This window comes from Meriones unguiculatus, chromosome 14, assembly GCF_030254825.1.
Source record: "Meriones unguiculatus strain TT.TT164.6M chromosome 14, Bangor_MerUng_6.1, whole genome shotgun sequence".
NCBI classification, from domain to species: domain Eukaryota; kingdom Metazoa; phylum Chordata; class Mammalia; order Rodentia; family Muridae; genus Meriones; species Meriones unguiculatus.
Genome location: NC_083361.1, coordinates 56,299,034 through 56,315,683, shown reverse-complemented (window position 1 = coordinate 56,315,683; position 16,650 = coordinate 56,299,034). Strand labels below are relative to the sequence as shown.

General features: G+C 50.0%; 1 long non-coding RNA gene across 1 annotated transcript; it reads left to right on the top strand.

Annotated features, from left to right (window-relative positions):
- The first annotated feature begins 2,488 nt into the window (after positions 1–2,488).
- Positions 2,489–14,415, top strand: LOC132647224 (uncharacterized). The gene is made up of 4 exons (XR_009585559.1): positions 2,489–2,752; positions 12,591–12,799; positions 13,916–14,088; positions 14,218–14,415. It is a non-coding gene; the product is annotated as an uncharacterized LOC132647224 (long non-coding RNA).
- Positions 14,416–16,650: the final 2,235 nt, after the last annotated feature.

The following is a 16,650-nucleotide window of genomic DNA, read 5'->3' as shown; positions in this document are numbered from 1 at the left end:
GGAAAGACAGACAGATTGCTGGGGCTGGCTGGTCAGCCTAGGGAAGTATAGGTGGACAGCACCTGGAGAGTGAAACTCAAGTTGTCCTCTACCCTCCAAATGCATGTGCCCACACACCCATAGGAACATGCGTACACATACATACACACAACACATATAAAGAAAAGAAAGCGGCTCCTGTGTAATGTAAGGCAAGCGCAAACCTGTCACCCCAGTGACTTACAGAAGTTGTCCGTGATTGTGAGACTTGAAAATGTCCTTCCAGGTGAAGAAACCCAAAGTGGGTTTCCTTGGTGGAAGTCACTGGGGTCCCTGTTAAGGAGGCCGATGAGGAGCAGTGGGAATGGGCTGGAGGTGTGGGATGAGGTAGGGGGGTGCACACAAATGAAAGGGCTGCCTGGTCAGACATTCCCTCAGTCTCTGCTCTCTCTTTATCCCTGCACTTCTTGTAGGGAGGATAATTTTTGGATCAAAAGTTTTGTGGGTGGGTTGCTGTTCCACTCCTTCCATTAGTCCTGCCTGGCTAGGAGGTGGCTAGGAGGACTTCAGTCTTCATGCCCTCCCCCAACTCTCAGCTAGAGCCACACCCATATCCTCCCAGAAGCCTATCCTGTTGCAGGCTTCCAACTTGACAAAGAGACATCCCTCAGTTTCCCTTCTTATTCCCAGCCTTCTCACCTCCCACCCCCATTCTCCCCACATCTGATCTCCACCCTTGTCTCCCTCCCCATTCCATCTCCTGCCCAGTTCCCCCTCTTCATCTGCTCTGCTGTCTATTCTATTTCCCCTTCTGTGTGACATTCTGGCACCCTCCCTTGGACCCTCCTTATTATTTAGCTTCTTTGGATTTGTGGGTTGTAGTATAGTTATCCTGTACTACAGGTCTAATATCCCCGTATAAATGAGCACATACCATTGAGTCTTTCTGGGTCTGGGTTACCTCACTCAAGATGATCTTTTCTAGTTCCATCCATTTGCCTGCAAATTTCACAATTTCTTTGTTTTTAATAGCTGACTAGTCTTCCATTGTGTAAATGTACCACATTTTCTGTATCCATTCTTTGGTTGAGGCACATCTAGGTCATTTCCAGATTCTGGCTATTATGAATAAAGCCACTATGAACATGGTTGAGCAAATGTCTTCCGTAGAGAGCCATCCCCTGACACTATTAATGATGCTCTGCTATGCTTGCCGACAGGAGCCTAACTTGACTGTCCTCTGGGAGGCTCCAGCCAGCAGCAGATCCAGACAGATGCTGGGACTTGCAGCCAAGCACGGGACAGAGCTCCAGGGGTCCTGTGGAAGTGTTAGGGAAACCTCACAAGAAGCGATAACTAAGCCAGATCCCTCTGGGGCTTACAGAGACTGAGACATCAACTAAGGAGCATGCGTGGTCTGGACCTGAGGGTAACGGGAGCTGTTTCTAACATGTACTTCCCCCTGGCAGGGCTGCCTGGCCTGGCCTCAGGGCATAGGATGTGCTTAGTCCTGATGTGACTTGATGTGCTGGGGAGGGTTGATGGGTGGGGGACTCACTCCCCTTTTCTTGGGGGAAAGGGAGAGGGAAAGGGGAAAGGGGAAAAGGAAGGAGACTGGGAGGAGAGGAGGGTGGAGCACCCTTGGTATATAAAAGAAACTGAAAGGGAGAGAGAAAGGGAAGGGTCCTGCCTGGAACTTTCCTAAGATAAAAACAAAACAAAACAAAAGAAAAACAACCAATAATAAAAGAAACAGCCTAGACTCCCATCAGGCCTTTCCCTCCAGCCATCAGTGGAGCAACAAGAAGCACAGCAGGAGACTCACTACCTAGAAGCCTTTTTGGAGGTGAGTGAAAGTCCAGGAGGAGGGTCTACTCTTGGTCCATCTCTAAAACTTCTGGGTGTTTTGTTTTCCATGAGATTTACTCATTTTACGTGTGTTTTGCCTGCATGTGTGTACGCTCGCCACAAGCATGCTTGGAACCTGCGGAGACGGGAAGACGGCATCTCCTGGAAGTGGAGCTGCACGCGGCTGTGGATCACCTTGCGTGTGCCGGGAACCCAACCTGAATCCTCCGGAAAAGCAACAAGTGTGCTTAAATCACCGGGCCGTCTTTTGCAGCCCAAATCTTTGTGTTTGCGTTTATTTTTGTTTTGAGACAGAATGTAGCCCTAACTGGCTTGGAACTCCGTCCAAGGTCTTCTGCTTATGCCCTCCCAGCTTCCGACGACATCCCTGATTCGCCTGGAGGAGTCACTGGAAGGGAAGTGGGCTCTCAATCACCGAATAAGCGTGGTTTTGGGGAACCAGCACTGTCCTTTACTGCTGGGGTGACCAGAACCTTTCTGACCTCCAGATAAAATGGTGGCAGTTCCTCTCTTGCAGGATGGTGTAGGAAAGGAACCAACTCCGTGGTGGTTCATACTTAAAAACCCCGCCTCCCTCCTCGGGCCCCAAGGAGGAAAGTGGGTCGCTACACACCCCCAGGCTCACGGAGAAGCAGGAAGAGCAAGGGAGGGGCAGAGCGGGGAGAGAGAGTGAGGAGGCAAAGGATGGGCGAGAAAGCCAATCTCCCAGCTGGTGCAGAGCCCCCCACAGTGCCTCACTGATAACGTATAACAGAGATTCGCGCCCCCTGACCCGCGTGGCTGACTCTGAAACTGATTCCCGCCTCGCACAGAGCACTCTCCGGCGACTCGCGTGAAAACGGTCAGGCAAACTCACACGCTACAGCCAACGCAATACGGGAAGCCAGACTCGCCCACAAACAAGGTATTGGGCTCTTTTCTCCTCCTTCCCTTTCTCTTCGGCCCAGCTTCTCCCTCGGCATCTCCGTCCACGTGCACACACGGAAGGATCCCACCCCCACCCGGGCGGGTCCCCACCCAGGGGCACCGGATCCTGCGGGTTGTTTACCAGCTGGCCATCTCCCCTGGCCCTGCGCGGTGCTGCCACCCGCCGGCGAGAGCGGGAACTGCATCCCCACGGGTGCGGGCCAAAGACTGCGGGCTGATGACCCAACGCCGCAGGCATCCGAGGATAACCTTTCCCCTTTCTTTCCAAGACCAAATAAGGGGGCTCTTCCCTCTGCGAGCTGTGCCTGTGGCGGTTAGGCCAAGGGGCGTGGAAAGGAGGATCCCAGAACGAGGCTGACAGTCGGCAAAACAACCCACTACATTGTTCCTGCCGCACTCGGCCTCCTCCCTGCTCCCTGCGGTCCCCACACGCAGCAGCCGACTGTTGGGTAGGGCTGCCGGGGTGTCCCGGACACTCTGAAAGCCATCGGCAGTACCTCCCAGGACCCCTAACCTCAGGCATGAAGAGCAGGGTGCCTATGGTAGCTCGCTCCTAGGTGCTGCGCAGGCTCAGGACCCTCTGGGCCTGCGGGTTATCAGGGCTGCGAGCCTCGGACCCTGGGGATGGGGGCGGGGGTCACTCTTAGGGGAACTAGGCAAGGCTGCCAGGCCTCCGAACCCTGGCGTAACCCACACGGAGGGAGTCACTGTGGCTGATGGTGCTCAGTAACCACAGAAACCAAGATTTGACCTATATTTTCCAACATGGCCTCAACTCTAGCGTCCCCTCCGAGAAATAGGAGTGAGAGCTTCTGACTTGACTTTGCTTTCTATTCCAGAATGCCACCCAGAAGGTTGGCAAATCAAGAAACCTCGATGGCTGGTTTGTGGATGACGTGGGAGGGTCCCATTTTTCCAAGAGGGAGGCAGTGGCTCGCCTCAGTCATTACCTCCTACCAGCCACAGCGTCATGTCCAACACTTAGGAACACTCTTGTCTGGGTGACTAGATGGTAGCTGTCACGGTTTTAAGTGTGTGTGCTGTTGACTGTCTGTGTAATTTGGATGTTTGGGGTACTGAAACGGAGGGGCACAAACTGGCATTGTAGAGCAGGGTGCCTGTATCCCATCTGTCAGTTTTGAGCTTGAGTTGAGCATTTGCTGGGTGTTAAGCACTGTTCTAAATATCCCGTGGCATCACCACCTGCAGGTATCAACACAGAGAAGCGTCATGCCTTCAGAAAGCATGGCTTTCCACTCACCACCCAGCCAGGTCACTAACCACATTGAGGCTCAGGCCTCGGGGCTCCGGAATGTGTACCCTTGACCCAAACACTAAACGTTCATTAATGGGGATTTGATTGATTTCCAGTACACCATATAATGGAATATTCTCTGGCTGCTTAAATGGTCATGTAGACGGGATCGTCAGCAGGGACAAATACCCAGGACACACTGTTAAATGGAAACAGCTCGGATCCAGCAGTGTTGATAACAGGCTCTTGTCTTGTGGCTCTGCAGAGGGCACTCGTGGCAGGACTAAGGTGTGGTCCCCCGTGGGTGGAGGAGCTTCAGGTGGCTGATTTTACAGGGACGTTTTCTGTATTGCTGAGCCCTTTGCGGCCCACCGTCAAGGCTATGAGTAAATCCCCCATGGAGCCTCTCCTGATCCCTCAAGTTGAACACTTCAGATCCCCCATGGCCCTCTGGAGTGGGAACGTGTGTGGGATGGTTACTTAGCTACATCGCCAGCCGAACTGATGACTCTGTAAGAGAGGCAAGAATGGTTTCTCTGGTTTCCATGTGTTCCTCTGTATCCATCATGGGATTCAAATATTTACCGATGGGTTGGCGTCACCCACTGGTGATGGGGGGACCAGCGGAAGAATTAATTACATAATTAGTCGTCTGATGTTGGCCTTCTTTTAGTTCACTAAGTTCCCAAGGACACAGACATGCTTTTCCTAACCAGCTCCATATCCTGACACTGTCTGCCTGGGCACACAGTAGGGACTCCAGATATGTTTACTATGCAAATGAGCACAGCCTTTCTTCTTGAGAAAGCAAAGTTGGGGTGTCTTCTGTACTCAGACACCCTAACAAGTGATTAAGTGATCTACACAGGGCAGAGACTTTCAATAGGGATTGATTGGCTCTGATTAACAGAGCAGAATGGGGCAGTTTGTAACGTATAGCAAGGCAGAGCCTTATATACTGGGCAGGAGCCAGGCATGGTCACACACCCCTTTAACCCAACACTCAGGAGGCAGAAGCAGGCAGATCTCTGTGAGTTCGAGGCCAGCCTGGTGAACAAGCTCACGGCAGGCAGAGCTCTGTTAAACAAGAAACCCTGTCTTTAAAAAACAACAACAACCCAACCAATTAATCAAAAACAAACAAACAAAAAGCACTGGGCAGGAAACAAAGGGAAGTCAGGTTGACCTAGTCAGTGGTACCAGGAGCTAACAGCTGGCTCCAGTACCCCTGAGCACTGCTGCCTGCTCCCACAGATGTTGCTGATGTGGCCAGATGCTGCTGCAGTGGCAGATACTGGCTTGTCCCTGGCTTTTGAATCATTTACCTGAGACTCCTGGTGTCCCCAGCCATGTACCTAATGATGCGCTAAGCAATGCTTAATCTGCACAGCAACAGGAAAGGCCCTGAATCCTAGCAGTTACGGTCTCTGGTGAAAACATCCCCACCATGACTGATTTTCATCTGTCAATCACTTAACTACCAGTTCAAGAGACCAACCCCCCCCAATGCATTAAAAGTTGGTGCCAGTGTGCTGATGGCTCATTCTCTCGCGTCTCCCTGTGTACGGCATGCCAGCCAACCCCCTCCAGAGAAAACCCACATCCACATCTCAAAAAAAAAAAAAAAAAAATCCTGACGCTGCAGCAGAGAGGCTAGGGCAGGACATAGGTTAATATGCTGTCTGGCTACTCATTACAGTAGCTTTCAGAGGCAGAACCAAAAGGAAGGCCAGATGCAGAATCCTAGAGAGTGCAGCATGTGGCTGAAGAGTCTGGAGGCAGAGGTGGATGTGGGAGAAAATGTACCAATCAGACCTCAGGCAGAGTATCTAGCATGCGTTCGTATACAAACAACCTGTCAAGGACAGAGAACCAGAGACAACTCTGATTGTGTTGACAGAAGGTCATAGAAGGCTTCCCTGCCTTCTCCAGGAGGGACTAACCTCTTGCATGAGGTCTCAAGGCCAAGGGCAGGAGTTTCCTCTGTGTGCCCAGCGGCACACCCATAGATCACTAGTGGGCAATTCTGCTGGAGATTGAAGGCGGCCACTGTGGATGCTGAAGACCATGGCATTGATCATGAAGCCATATTGACTTGGCCCATCAGTAGCCACTTGTGGTTGTCTTTGGATGAACCGCAAGGCATGCCCACAGTTTGGAAAATGGAGACCCCGAGGCTTAGATTAAAGGCTCTGTAGGACTGTGTGGTCAGGCTGACCTACCCTGGCATCCCAAACCCATTCTTGCCTGCTTCTTCCCATGTGGACATGCGTGTGGTAATGCCCAAGCCTGGGTAGCAGGGCTGTATGAGCTAAGATGTGTGGTCCATTATACCTCACAGCCTGCTAATAAAAGCATTCCTGTGGAGTAGTTTGCAAAAGGTGAAATTAGTATAGAAACCATTTATTTGGAGTTTAAAATTATCTCTCACACATCATTTATAGATAGATGGTCACTATCAGTTTTGAAGACACTAAGATTTGGACTCTGTAGGCAAAGTCTTTAAGTATGAGGACCTAGAACCTAGGTTAATAGCCATTCCCCGAGTCTAGTGAGGAGCTAGCATGTTGGGGTACCTAGGAAAAGATTTGAATTCAGTGGGGGGGCAAATAGGGGTGGTAGGAGAGAGACTATCATTATGAGGCCCAGGTTCGAGTGCCCTGTGTAGCCTGGGCTAGTCTCAAAGTCAAACTCCCTGTTGCCTCCAGCTCCCAGATCCTGGAATTATAGGCATTTGCCACCAGACCCAGCACTTTTCTGTATATCTTTTGAGAAGAGTAGTGCATTTTTGTTTTTCAAGCAGACACAGCTCCTGGTTTGGTCATCTACCCCACACAGACCTGCTGTTGGGACCATTGGACCAAAAGGACCGTACCTACTCCATGATTTAAAAAAACAAAACAAACAGAACACCCTGCTTTCTTGATCATGTTCCGGATATCTTCTTTCCCAACAAATTGTTGGAGTGTAGGCCACTGAAGCAACTTTTCCAGGAAACAGCACATCCCTGGTCCCAGTACTAGCCCATTGGGTACCACAGCAAAGGTCACAGTACTGAGCCCTCCATGTGGTCCTATCAAAAGCCCTTGCTGTATCATGAGGGAAACAGGTAGGTAGCTCCATTCCTCTCCCTCAGATGGCGGTAGGAATCTTTCCATTGCTATTACAAATAGGCAGGACAAACTCAAGAAGAGGAAAGACCCGTTTTGGCTCAGCAGGGAGGTTTTGGTGATGGCTGAAGAAAGCGGTGAGTTCTATCACTTTTGAGTCCAGGCAGTTCCCTAGAGGTCGAAGAATGTCACTCCGCTGGTGGCTGGAAAGTAACCGGGGAAGGGATGGGTAGCCTAACATCCACTCTGAGGACACACCCCAGTGATCCAACTTCCTTCTGTTAGACTCCACTCAAAAACCTCCTTTCAGTCCTCCCAGTGACTCAGGCTGCTGAGCCAGCCTTTAACCCATGACCTATGGGCCATTGTACAAGATCTAAACCGGTGATTCTCAACCCGTGGGTCGTGACCCCTCTGGGGTTGCTCGACTCTTTCATAAGGGCCTCCCAAGACAATTGGAAACCACAGATATTTGCACTAGGATTCATAACAGTAGCAAAATTACAGTTACGAAGTAGCAGTGAAAATAATTTTATGGTTGGGGATTCACCACAACACTCAAACTATATTAAAAGTTCACAGAATTAGGAGGGTTAAGAAACACTGATCTAAACCATTGCACGATGTGGGTGCTCTCGGCTCAGGTGTCCCTCCGCTGTCCGATGGTCTCTGGGCCAAAGTTTCAAAAGTCACATGAGTGGTCACATTCACTTTGGAATGCAGCCTCTGTACCTCAGGACCAAGAGTTCCGGTCTCCAGTGCTGCCAGAACTTGCCAACTGGGTGATAAGGGCAGGGGTCTTGGCCTGATGTTAATTTTCTAAACTGTAAATTTAGGATGTGGGGATTTTTACAGCCTGTCACCTCATAAAGAAAACAGACAGGATGTGATGTTTTGGGGTGCCCTGGCCTAAAGGGCGATGGGTCAGTTCTTGGACAAAGAATGCAAGGAGTCTCAGCACGGTTTAAACATGATCGGGATATCATAATACTAGCCATGGGGCACAAGGCACCATGTCCGCCAGGAGGTGGGCCTGACCCACCCCGAGCTCTCTGTGTTACCCCACGGAAGCTCTTCATTCTCAACCTTGGATTCCCATAGTCCCCCACCTCTGTTTCTATCTCTTGGTGTTCTTGAGAGAGAGAGATCAGTCATTGCCAGTGGCCAGTGAGCAGCTGGCAGTGGCCTCCATAAGTCTTTGTCAGTCAGTTTCGTCATGCTCATAACAAACAGCTCCCCCATCCCCACACCCCAAAACCCTGCTTTCTTGATCATGTTCCTTGTTCTTCACTTGAGTACCAGGAACCTCTCTACTTAAACTTCATTTAAGGATGTGGGCGAATGACAGAATGCTCCTCGTTACAGCAACAAGCTTAGCAAGCAAGTGGTGTATTGGCTCTTACTGCTCCCCTGGGACATGGCCTGTGCTGTCTTCACTCACATTTTACTGGCCTGGCTGAGAGGCGGCAGATCACTTGGCCAACTCTTAGCATATGGACTACCTGGAAACTATTTACTGACCCTGGAACTTTCCAGGGGAAAAACTCAGTGTCCAGGAGGATGGCTGTGAGAGGTGTCCATAGGACCATGGCCTGAGAAGGTGGGAACAAGAGGGTACTAGTTGGGGCTTAAGTGTTTGGGGGTAAAAATAAAGGACCCAGGAGAAAAGTGTGCCAACAGGACCATGTAGCATGGCCACTCTTGGCAGCCAACGGGGAGAAAATTAAAAGAAGCGGCTTGGGTGGGTGGATGGGAATAAAAATGGGGGTCCCAGAAACATTAGAAATGAGGGGCCCAGTTCCTCGGGGTGCCTCGTAGGTGACGAGGAGCCATTGGGGAGTTCTGCTTTGACTCCTAGCTGCTGAGGAGTGCGCCTCATCTGAGCACAGGGAGGAAACCCAGTCTGCAGTTACACTCTAGTGACGGAACCATCAGACAGTCTACGCACAGACTTGGTCTGGTCCAGCCACACAATGAGACTTATCTGTCTCTTTTAACAGATGACAGAATCATGACTTAGACAAGCTAACTGACTTGGCCACAGACACTCAGTGAGGGCAGGTGACAGTGGTCTTGGCCGTGGAAGGGCTGATAGGGGGTATGAACAGAGAGCTTAAACAGAGGCCACGGTGGGTGTCCTAGCTAGGTCTCCATTGCTGCGATAAAACACTGACCAAAAGCAATGGGGGTTTATTTCCTTTTACAGCTTACAGCCCATCACTAAGTGAAGTCGGACAGAAACTCAAGGCAGGAACCCAGAGGTAGGAAGAGAAGCAGAGTGAATGCCGTGAGGGAATGCCGCTCACTGGCCTGCTCAGCTTCTGTTTTTATACAACCGGGACCACCTGTCCAGAGGCAGCACTGACCTAGTGGGCTAATTCCTTCATCAAGAAAATGCCCCACAGACATGCCTATAGGAAAGGGACATGTGTGAATAAGTGCCCAGTCCCCCGTGTGATCCAGGCTTCTCTACCAACCTGCTTTGCTTTGTCCCCGGTTCGATTCCCAGGGTCTGGAGGAGGAGACAAGCCCCAGGAAAACAGGAGGTTCATCCCAACTAGGACGCGTTACAGAATGGAAGGGGTGGGCTCCCGGGCCTCTGTCAGTCATTCTGCGTGTCATTCGGTCTGTTTCTTGAGCACCTGTTCATTTCTAGCTCTGGGAGCACAAAAGTGAGTGAGCCGTTCTACCTGGGACGACCAGCGCTGTCCAGGGCGAGAACTCTGCCTCCCGAGTCACTGACGGGCTGGAGTCTCAGTTTTCCCACTCATGGAGATGGCACCGTAATTTCAACTGTTAGTAATTAATCCTGTAATCTGAATTTTACCCTCATTAAAAAAAAAAAAAAAAACTGGATGAAATAACAGCCCTCCAGGACAAGACAGTTGTGAAGACCAAGTGAGATGGCCAAGGTCTACCTGCCTCTTTGCAGCCCACAGGCAAGGCCACGTTCCAAATTTCAAAGAGTCTGAAAGAAATAGGTATCAACTTTTGGAAAGAGACACCGAGTCAACCGTGTGACCAAGGCCTGTCTCAGGACAGCTGGGGCTATCGAAGGGAGAAGCCTGGGTGGGCAGGTAAACTGCTGTAAGAAAGCAGAGCTGCCCAGGGTGGGCTGAGCTTCCCACCCTCTGCTGGCTGAAACCGGTCTGAAGCCACCACTGGTCAACAGAGGTCGTCAAGCGCATGCGGATGGGCGCTTGCCTGACCCCATTCTTGCTTGTGCGAAGTTAAAAATACTTGGAAGACTATCACAATACAACCTCTCACCTTAAGCTGCCCTTTCCTCAAACGGGCTCCTGCAAGAGCTTAAGAATTGGTGGATCCCCGTTCTCACTAATGGTCAAGAGCTATTAGTGAGTAGTTGTCCCCAGGCCCAGGGATAGCCTGCCTGCAGGAAGGGCTAAGGTAGAAAGAAGGAAGAGCTTCGCCCACGGCCTCCGTGACTCCACCTAAACCACATTCATTTGTTTTGTGCTGCTACAGGCATATTACAAAGCTTCATCATTTAGGGTGGCAGCAAGTGTTTTTCTATATTAATGAGCACGAGCCAAAGGGGAAAGCCTCTGGTTAAGGTTTTGTTCTTCCAGAACGCCGGGCTGTCCGCATCTCATTACTCAGAGAAGCCTCTTGCCTCTCTGCCTCTCCCACATTATTAAAACCAACTTCTTCCCTCGTGTCCGTGTGCAGCTAAGCACCCAGACCACATGCAAGAAATTAGACTCGGACTGAGGCTGGAATCAGGGGGTGGGTTGGAGAGGGGGAAACTCTGCTAGTTCCATTTGGCGAGAGCCAGGTGGAAAGGCAAAGGCAGCTGGAAACTCTGGCAGGCCTGGGAAGTGTTCGCACATGATGTGTGGAGTTGTTTAAAATCGCATCCTTCAGAGTCACTTTCCTTATTCAGAGACTTCAGATATTTGTGGACCTGAGTCTATGGCGCTGGCCGCTGGTATGTGGACCTTCCCTGGAAGGGACCTCGGGGATTAGGAAATGCTGATGGATTGGGCCACATTCTCCAAATACGTCCTTGGCTAGTTGACCCACACTCCAGATAGAAGGCTGACTCATCACAGAGAAAAAAAAAGGTTTAAAGCAGAGGTTCATAACCTTCCTAATGCTGCGACTTTTTAATACAGTTACTCGTGTTGTGGTGACCCCCAGCCACAAAATTATTTCGTTGCTGCTTCGTAACTGTAATTCTGCTACTGTTATGAATCGTGATGTAAATATCTAATATGCAGGAAGTCCGATAGGTGAACCCTGTGTGGCCGAGACCCACAGGTTGAGAAGCACTGGTTTAAAGGTTCTGCCCGGTGTCAACTTCAGAGACACTGGTCATGGTTTTGAAGGCTCCCACCGGTTTCCTCTGGCTGATGAATTTATGGGTTCCCCTGGCTCAGGTTAGCAGAAGAGAAGGGGGGGCATTTTCCTAACCCCCCGAATGGGGAAAGGTGGGAGTCTGAAAGGAACCCCACAGAGACGAGAGATTTTAAAATCTCCAAGGAGTGAAGCACAGGAAAGCACACCTGTAATGCCAGCATTCAGGAGGAGGGGGCAAGAGAATCATGGTCTGAGGCCAGCCTTGGCTACATAGTAATACTTTGTCTAAAAGTCCTTGTCTTTAAAGTCTCTAAAAGACTTTGTCTAAAAAATGAACTAAATAACCAAATAAATAAACATTAACAGCAACAACAACAACAACAAGACATTGGGAGGGCCACCCACCAGGACTTCTGCTAACTGATGAAAGCAGGCAGAAGAATGAGTTCTAAACAGACAGGGGAGCTGTTTGCCGAAAGGTGATAAGTGCTAGAGCTGTAGTCAATTTCTCAAGGTTCTGGATAGGGGAAGTGAGTATAGGGAAAATGGGTCCACAGGCACAGAGTCAGCAATCAAGTAGTAAGTTCTGCATTAGATCCCCCAGTAGGAAGACTACACTGTCACTAATGTATCACCCTTATTTTAAAGACATGGTCTTGCTATGTAGCCCTGGCACTTGCAATGCAACTTGGGGTGGCCTTAAACATGTCATGACCACACCCAGCTTTGAACTGTACATTTAAAAACACCTAGAAGAAGCTGGGCGTGGTGGCACATGGCTTTAATCCCAACACTCGGTGAGGCAGAGGCAGGTGGATCTCTGTGAGTTCGAGAGGCCAGCCTGGTCTACAAAGCGAGTCCAGGACAGCCAGGCTTACACAGAAGGACTCTGTCTTGGAAAAAACAAACAAACAAACAAACAAACAAACAAGCAAAAAAAAATCCTACAAGAGTGGTTTTTGAGTGCACATATCTCAAAGAAATAATAAATTTGAGAGGCAACAGCTGCTGACTATCTTGTAGACACATCAAATTGTACTGTACAGATACACACACTATTCTAGGTCAGTTGACTTTCTAATATTTATCTTATCATCTACATGTATGTGTGTATATTCTGCATTGTACAGGTACCCCCAGAGGTTTGAAGAGGCGGTTGGAACCCCTGGAGCTGTGATTATGGTGGTCGTGAGCTGCCTGGCATAGGTGCTGGGATTTGAACTTGAGTCTTCTGGAAGAGCAGTGAGTGCTCTTAACCTCTGAGCCACCTCTACAGCCCTCAACTAAACTTCTGAAAGAATGTCTGTTGTGTGTGAGCGTGTTCGTGTGGAGACCAGAGGTCAGTATCGGAAGTTTTCCTCACTTGCTCTCCGTCATGGTTGTTGAAGCAGAGTCTCTCAGTGATTGAGCTAGAATGGATAAACAGAGGGTCCCCTCTGTCTGTCCCCACCCCCCAGAGCTAGAGTGACAGGTATACCACTGCTAAGCCTACACATTTTCTTTAAAGATTGATTGATTGATTTTTATGAGTGTTCTATTTGCATGTACGCCTGCATGACAGAAGAGAGCATCAGATCCTGTTATAGATGGTTGGGAGCCACTATTCGGTTGCCGGCCGTTGAACTCAGTTCTCTCAACTGCTGTTGTCTCTCCAGCCCAGATTTCTCTTTAAGCTGTGGGTGTCAGAGATCAAATTTAGGCCCTTGTATTTACAAAGCAGATACTTTACTGGTTGGGCTGTCTTCCCAGGCCCTTAATTTAAAAGAAACAACAACAACAACAAAACAAAACAAAAAACACCAAAATTTTGCCTTCTTTGTAGTAAGAGAGGTGTGGAGCAGATAAAGTCGAAGCAAGGCAAAGCTTATACACACACACACACACACACACACACACATACCTGCTCAGCTCCTATTGTAAGGTTAATGAGCCTGGGCTTATTTTCCCCAGACTTACCAAGGAGACCACCTGTACTATTTTGAGCTCAGATGGGGACCAGGGTCTGGTGGGCTCAGAGAGACTGATGGTCCTGAGGATCTTGTCAGTTCAAAACCAGAAAAGCTTTATGTTTGCAGGAAGCGGAGGCAACGGAAATCTTTGGGCAGTGTCCCTTGGAGTCCTGGCAAATCACCCCAAAGCAAGCATCCAGCTATCTGTTGGTGCCGATATTTAAACATCAGCCCATAGTGTATTTTTTTTCTATCCTAAGTTGTTTTTTGGGTATGAATTCTACAAGCATTACATGCACCAGCAGTAAAGGTGAGGCTGGCGGGGACTGCACCTTCTCCAGGCGGCACTGCGAGGACTAACAGCATGGTGGAACTTGTGGTCGTTTCCCAGGCCAAGGCTTTCATGCTCAGCAGATGTCCGCCCACACATCTGTCTGTGCTTGCGGACTGGCTTGGTGATCCTCTGGGTGTCAGGGTTGTTGTTGTTGTTGTTGTTTTTCTGACAGCTTTATGGAATGGATCAAGGAGGATAACCTCAAATTTTTATAAACGGGATCTTCACCAACCCAGTAAGAATTCAGGACTCTCAACAGCGGCATCCAGCTCTCTTCTCAGCTCTCTCCGTCTGAAGGCTTCGGACAAATGTTAGCTGGCTAACACCATGGTGGACAGGTTTGCAGTAAGTTACGCCCTTGGGAACTGGGTGTTTACAGCCCCCACGGTGGACATGAGTGCTGTATATGACATAACCTTGCTTGGCCTTGTATCTCAGCGTGGATATCAGGTCAGACTGCTTCTTCCTCCACAGCTCCTGGATGGACCTGTACGCACCCAGCGTGGGTCACCCGATGGCTGCCGCCAGCTATATAACGTATTTGGATTGTATTTGCCCTCCATTACTTTCTCCTACACCTCAGCCCTTCTTTCTAACAAGTTTCTCCTACTGTCAGGGGTTCTGGTTTTTGTTTTGACCCACTTTGTTGAATTATAGTTGTTTCTGTTAGTGTGGGTGGGTGTGGTTATTTGGTGCAAAAGCAACCTGCCAGGGGCTCTACACTGAGGACTATGATTCTACACACCCACACAGACACAGACACACACACACACACAAGCCACTAGCTGCAAATGGTTCCTCCGGGAGGGGTAGGGCCTCATGAGCGCCTCTGTATCATAAAGGAACGTTCATGGGCTCAGTCTTCTGTAGGTTCTGTAAGTAACCATTGCTGCTAAAAGCTCACAGGGCCATGCCTTGTCCAGAAATGATCTGTTGCCCTAAAGAGGGTCTTAGAAGAAGACACACGTAAAAATCAGCATCTCCAGTGTCTTAAGAGCACACACCCGAAACCTAACATCGAAACAGCTACCCTGGCTCCAGCTGCCCTGTCAGCTGGGACCCACGTCCTGTGGCCATCCCACCTCCAGCCGGTGAGATGGCATTGATCACCTCACGTGCTCCCTTGGTCCCATGGAAGAAGAGGTTATTTTCTTTGAACCAGGCCTCTACCAAATGCAGGGGGAAATGAAAGGCAAGCACGGCCGAGCTGCTTCCCGGCTCCCCCACTCCCCCAGTAGGTGCATCTGAGCATTCATCCCTTGACCCCATAACCTTCTCTCCTGAGGCAGATGGCAGTGAGTTTTCCTCTGGGTAATGTTTCTCCTAAGGAGGGATCCAGGCCACCTGCAGCATCCAACTGTTGTTTGTTTATAAAGAAGTATTAATAATAAGGCTAATATTTATTGAGCACTTACTCCGTGTCTGGCAACTCGCCAAGCTCCTTCCGTGAATTAACCTATGTAATTTTCACCGTGAATACAGCCGTTGCTATTTTATAGATCAAAAAGCGGGAACATGAAGCACTTGAGGGCCCAGTGTCTACCCAGCGTCTCTCCGTAGGAAGTGGCAGAGGCCAGGACTCAAAGGGAATCCATGGGGCCCAGCAAGGCATGGAGCTAACCAGTAGCCTTGCTCCTTGGTGGATTTCTCTGTCAGGGTGGGCCTACAGCAGGATCCCTCAGATCTCAGTGGATGGAAACAGCAAGGTTATATCTGGCTTATGCCATGTGATGACCAAGAGCTAGCTGGTAGGTCGGGAGGCTCCTGAGAGAGCAGCCCCTTCATGAACGCTGCCGTGGAAGAGAGGGCAGGTCTCACAATTAGTTCCTCACGCTCTCCTGGAAAGGGCGCCTTAGCACATCTGCCCAAAGTAAACTGTATCATTTACTTTGTGGTACTTTCAAGTTACTCAGCTTCAGGGGCTGACAGGAGCATCAGTCGCCTGCAGAGCTGCTGAACCGTTTACAAAAGAGGGTCTGGGGCTGGCTAAGAGGAACAGTGGCACTCCGTATGGGGCAATGTGTCCCTACCGGAGACCACGTTTCTGTGGCTTAGGAAGGGGGCTTTTCTCTTTACCTTTTTTTCCACCACCCAGCAGAGATCCTGGTGTGGAAAGAGGCATTTTCCTTGCATGGGCTGTTCCCACTGCCTGTGTCTCTCTCCCTGCTCTACCTCCACACCTGGCTGGCTCTTTTTCATTCTTCACATCTCCACCAGAAGTTCAGCTGGGGGTAGGGCTAGCTCTCAAGTCTCTGACCACAGAAACCCTCCCGGTGTTCTTCATAGCACCTGGGGCTATATTCCAGCATCTCTTACAGATTCTCCTTGAGGGAAGCTCAGTGGCAGAGCAGGTACTTGGGGGGAGAGGGGACCTTGGGTGCCACCTCAGAACACAGAGAATATTCTTGCAAGTTGTTCTATGCAGTGATGTGCTGAGTGTGTCTTCCCTCAAAGACCGGAAACCTCATGTAGTCAAGTCCCAAGCCTTCTCACACACCTGGGACACACACCCGCTCTCTCTCTCTCTTTCTCTCTTACACACACACACACACACACACACACACTGAGTACTTGGCAGAGTAGCAGGTAGCTCACCATCTCCCCTAAGGTGAAGCAGCTGAATGACAGAGGCACAAAGAAAAGTGAGTAGCATGAGGGCCTGTGTTTTCCCATTTGAGAACTCAGAGAAACGATGTAGGGGGATTTCCTGGTCTCCAGGCGCTCTCTCTCTCTCTGGGATGGAATTAAGACTGGGGAGTCCACAGGAAGGGTGAGTGGGTCTTAATCATCCCACGGCCCCTTATCCTGGTGGTTTATGTCATTTCAGAAGACACTGGCAGGGTGCTCCGGAGGGGTGCAGGGGCAGGAGGAAGCTAAGGTATTGTCAACTCATCGCTGCAGACCGTT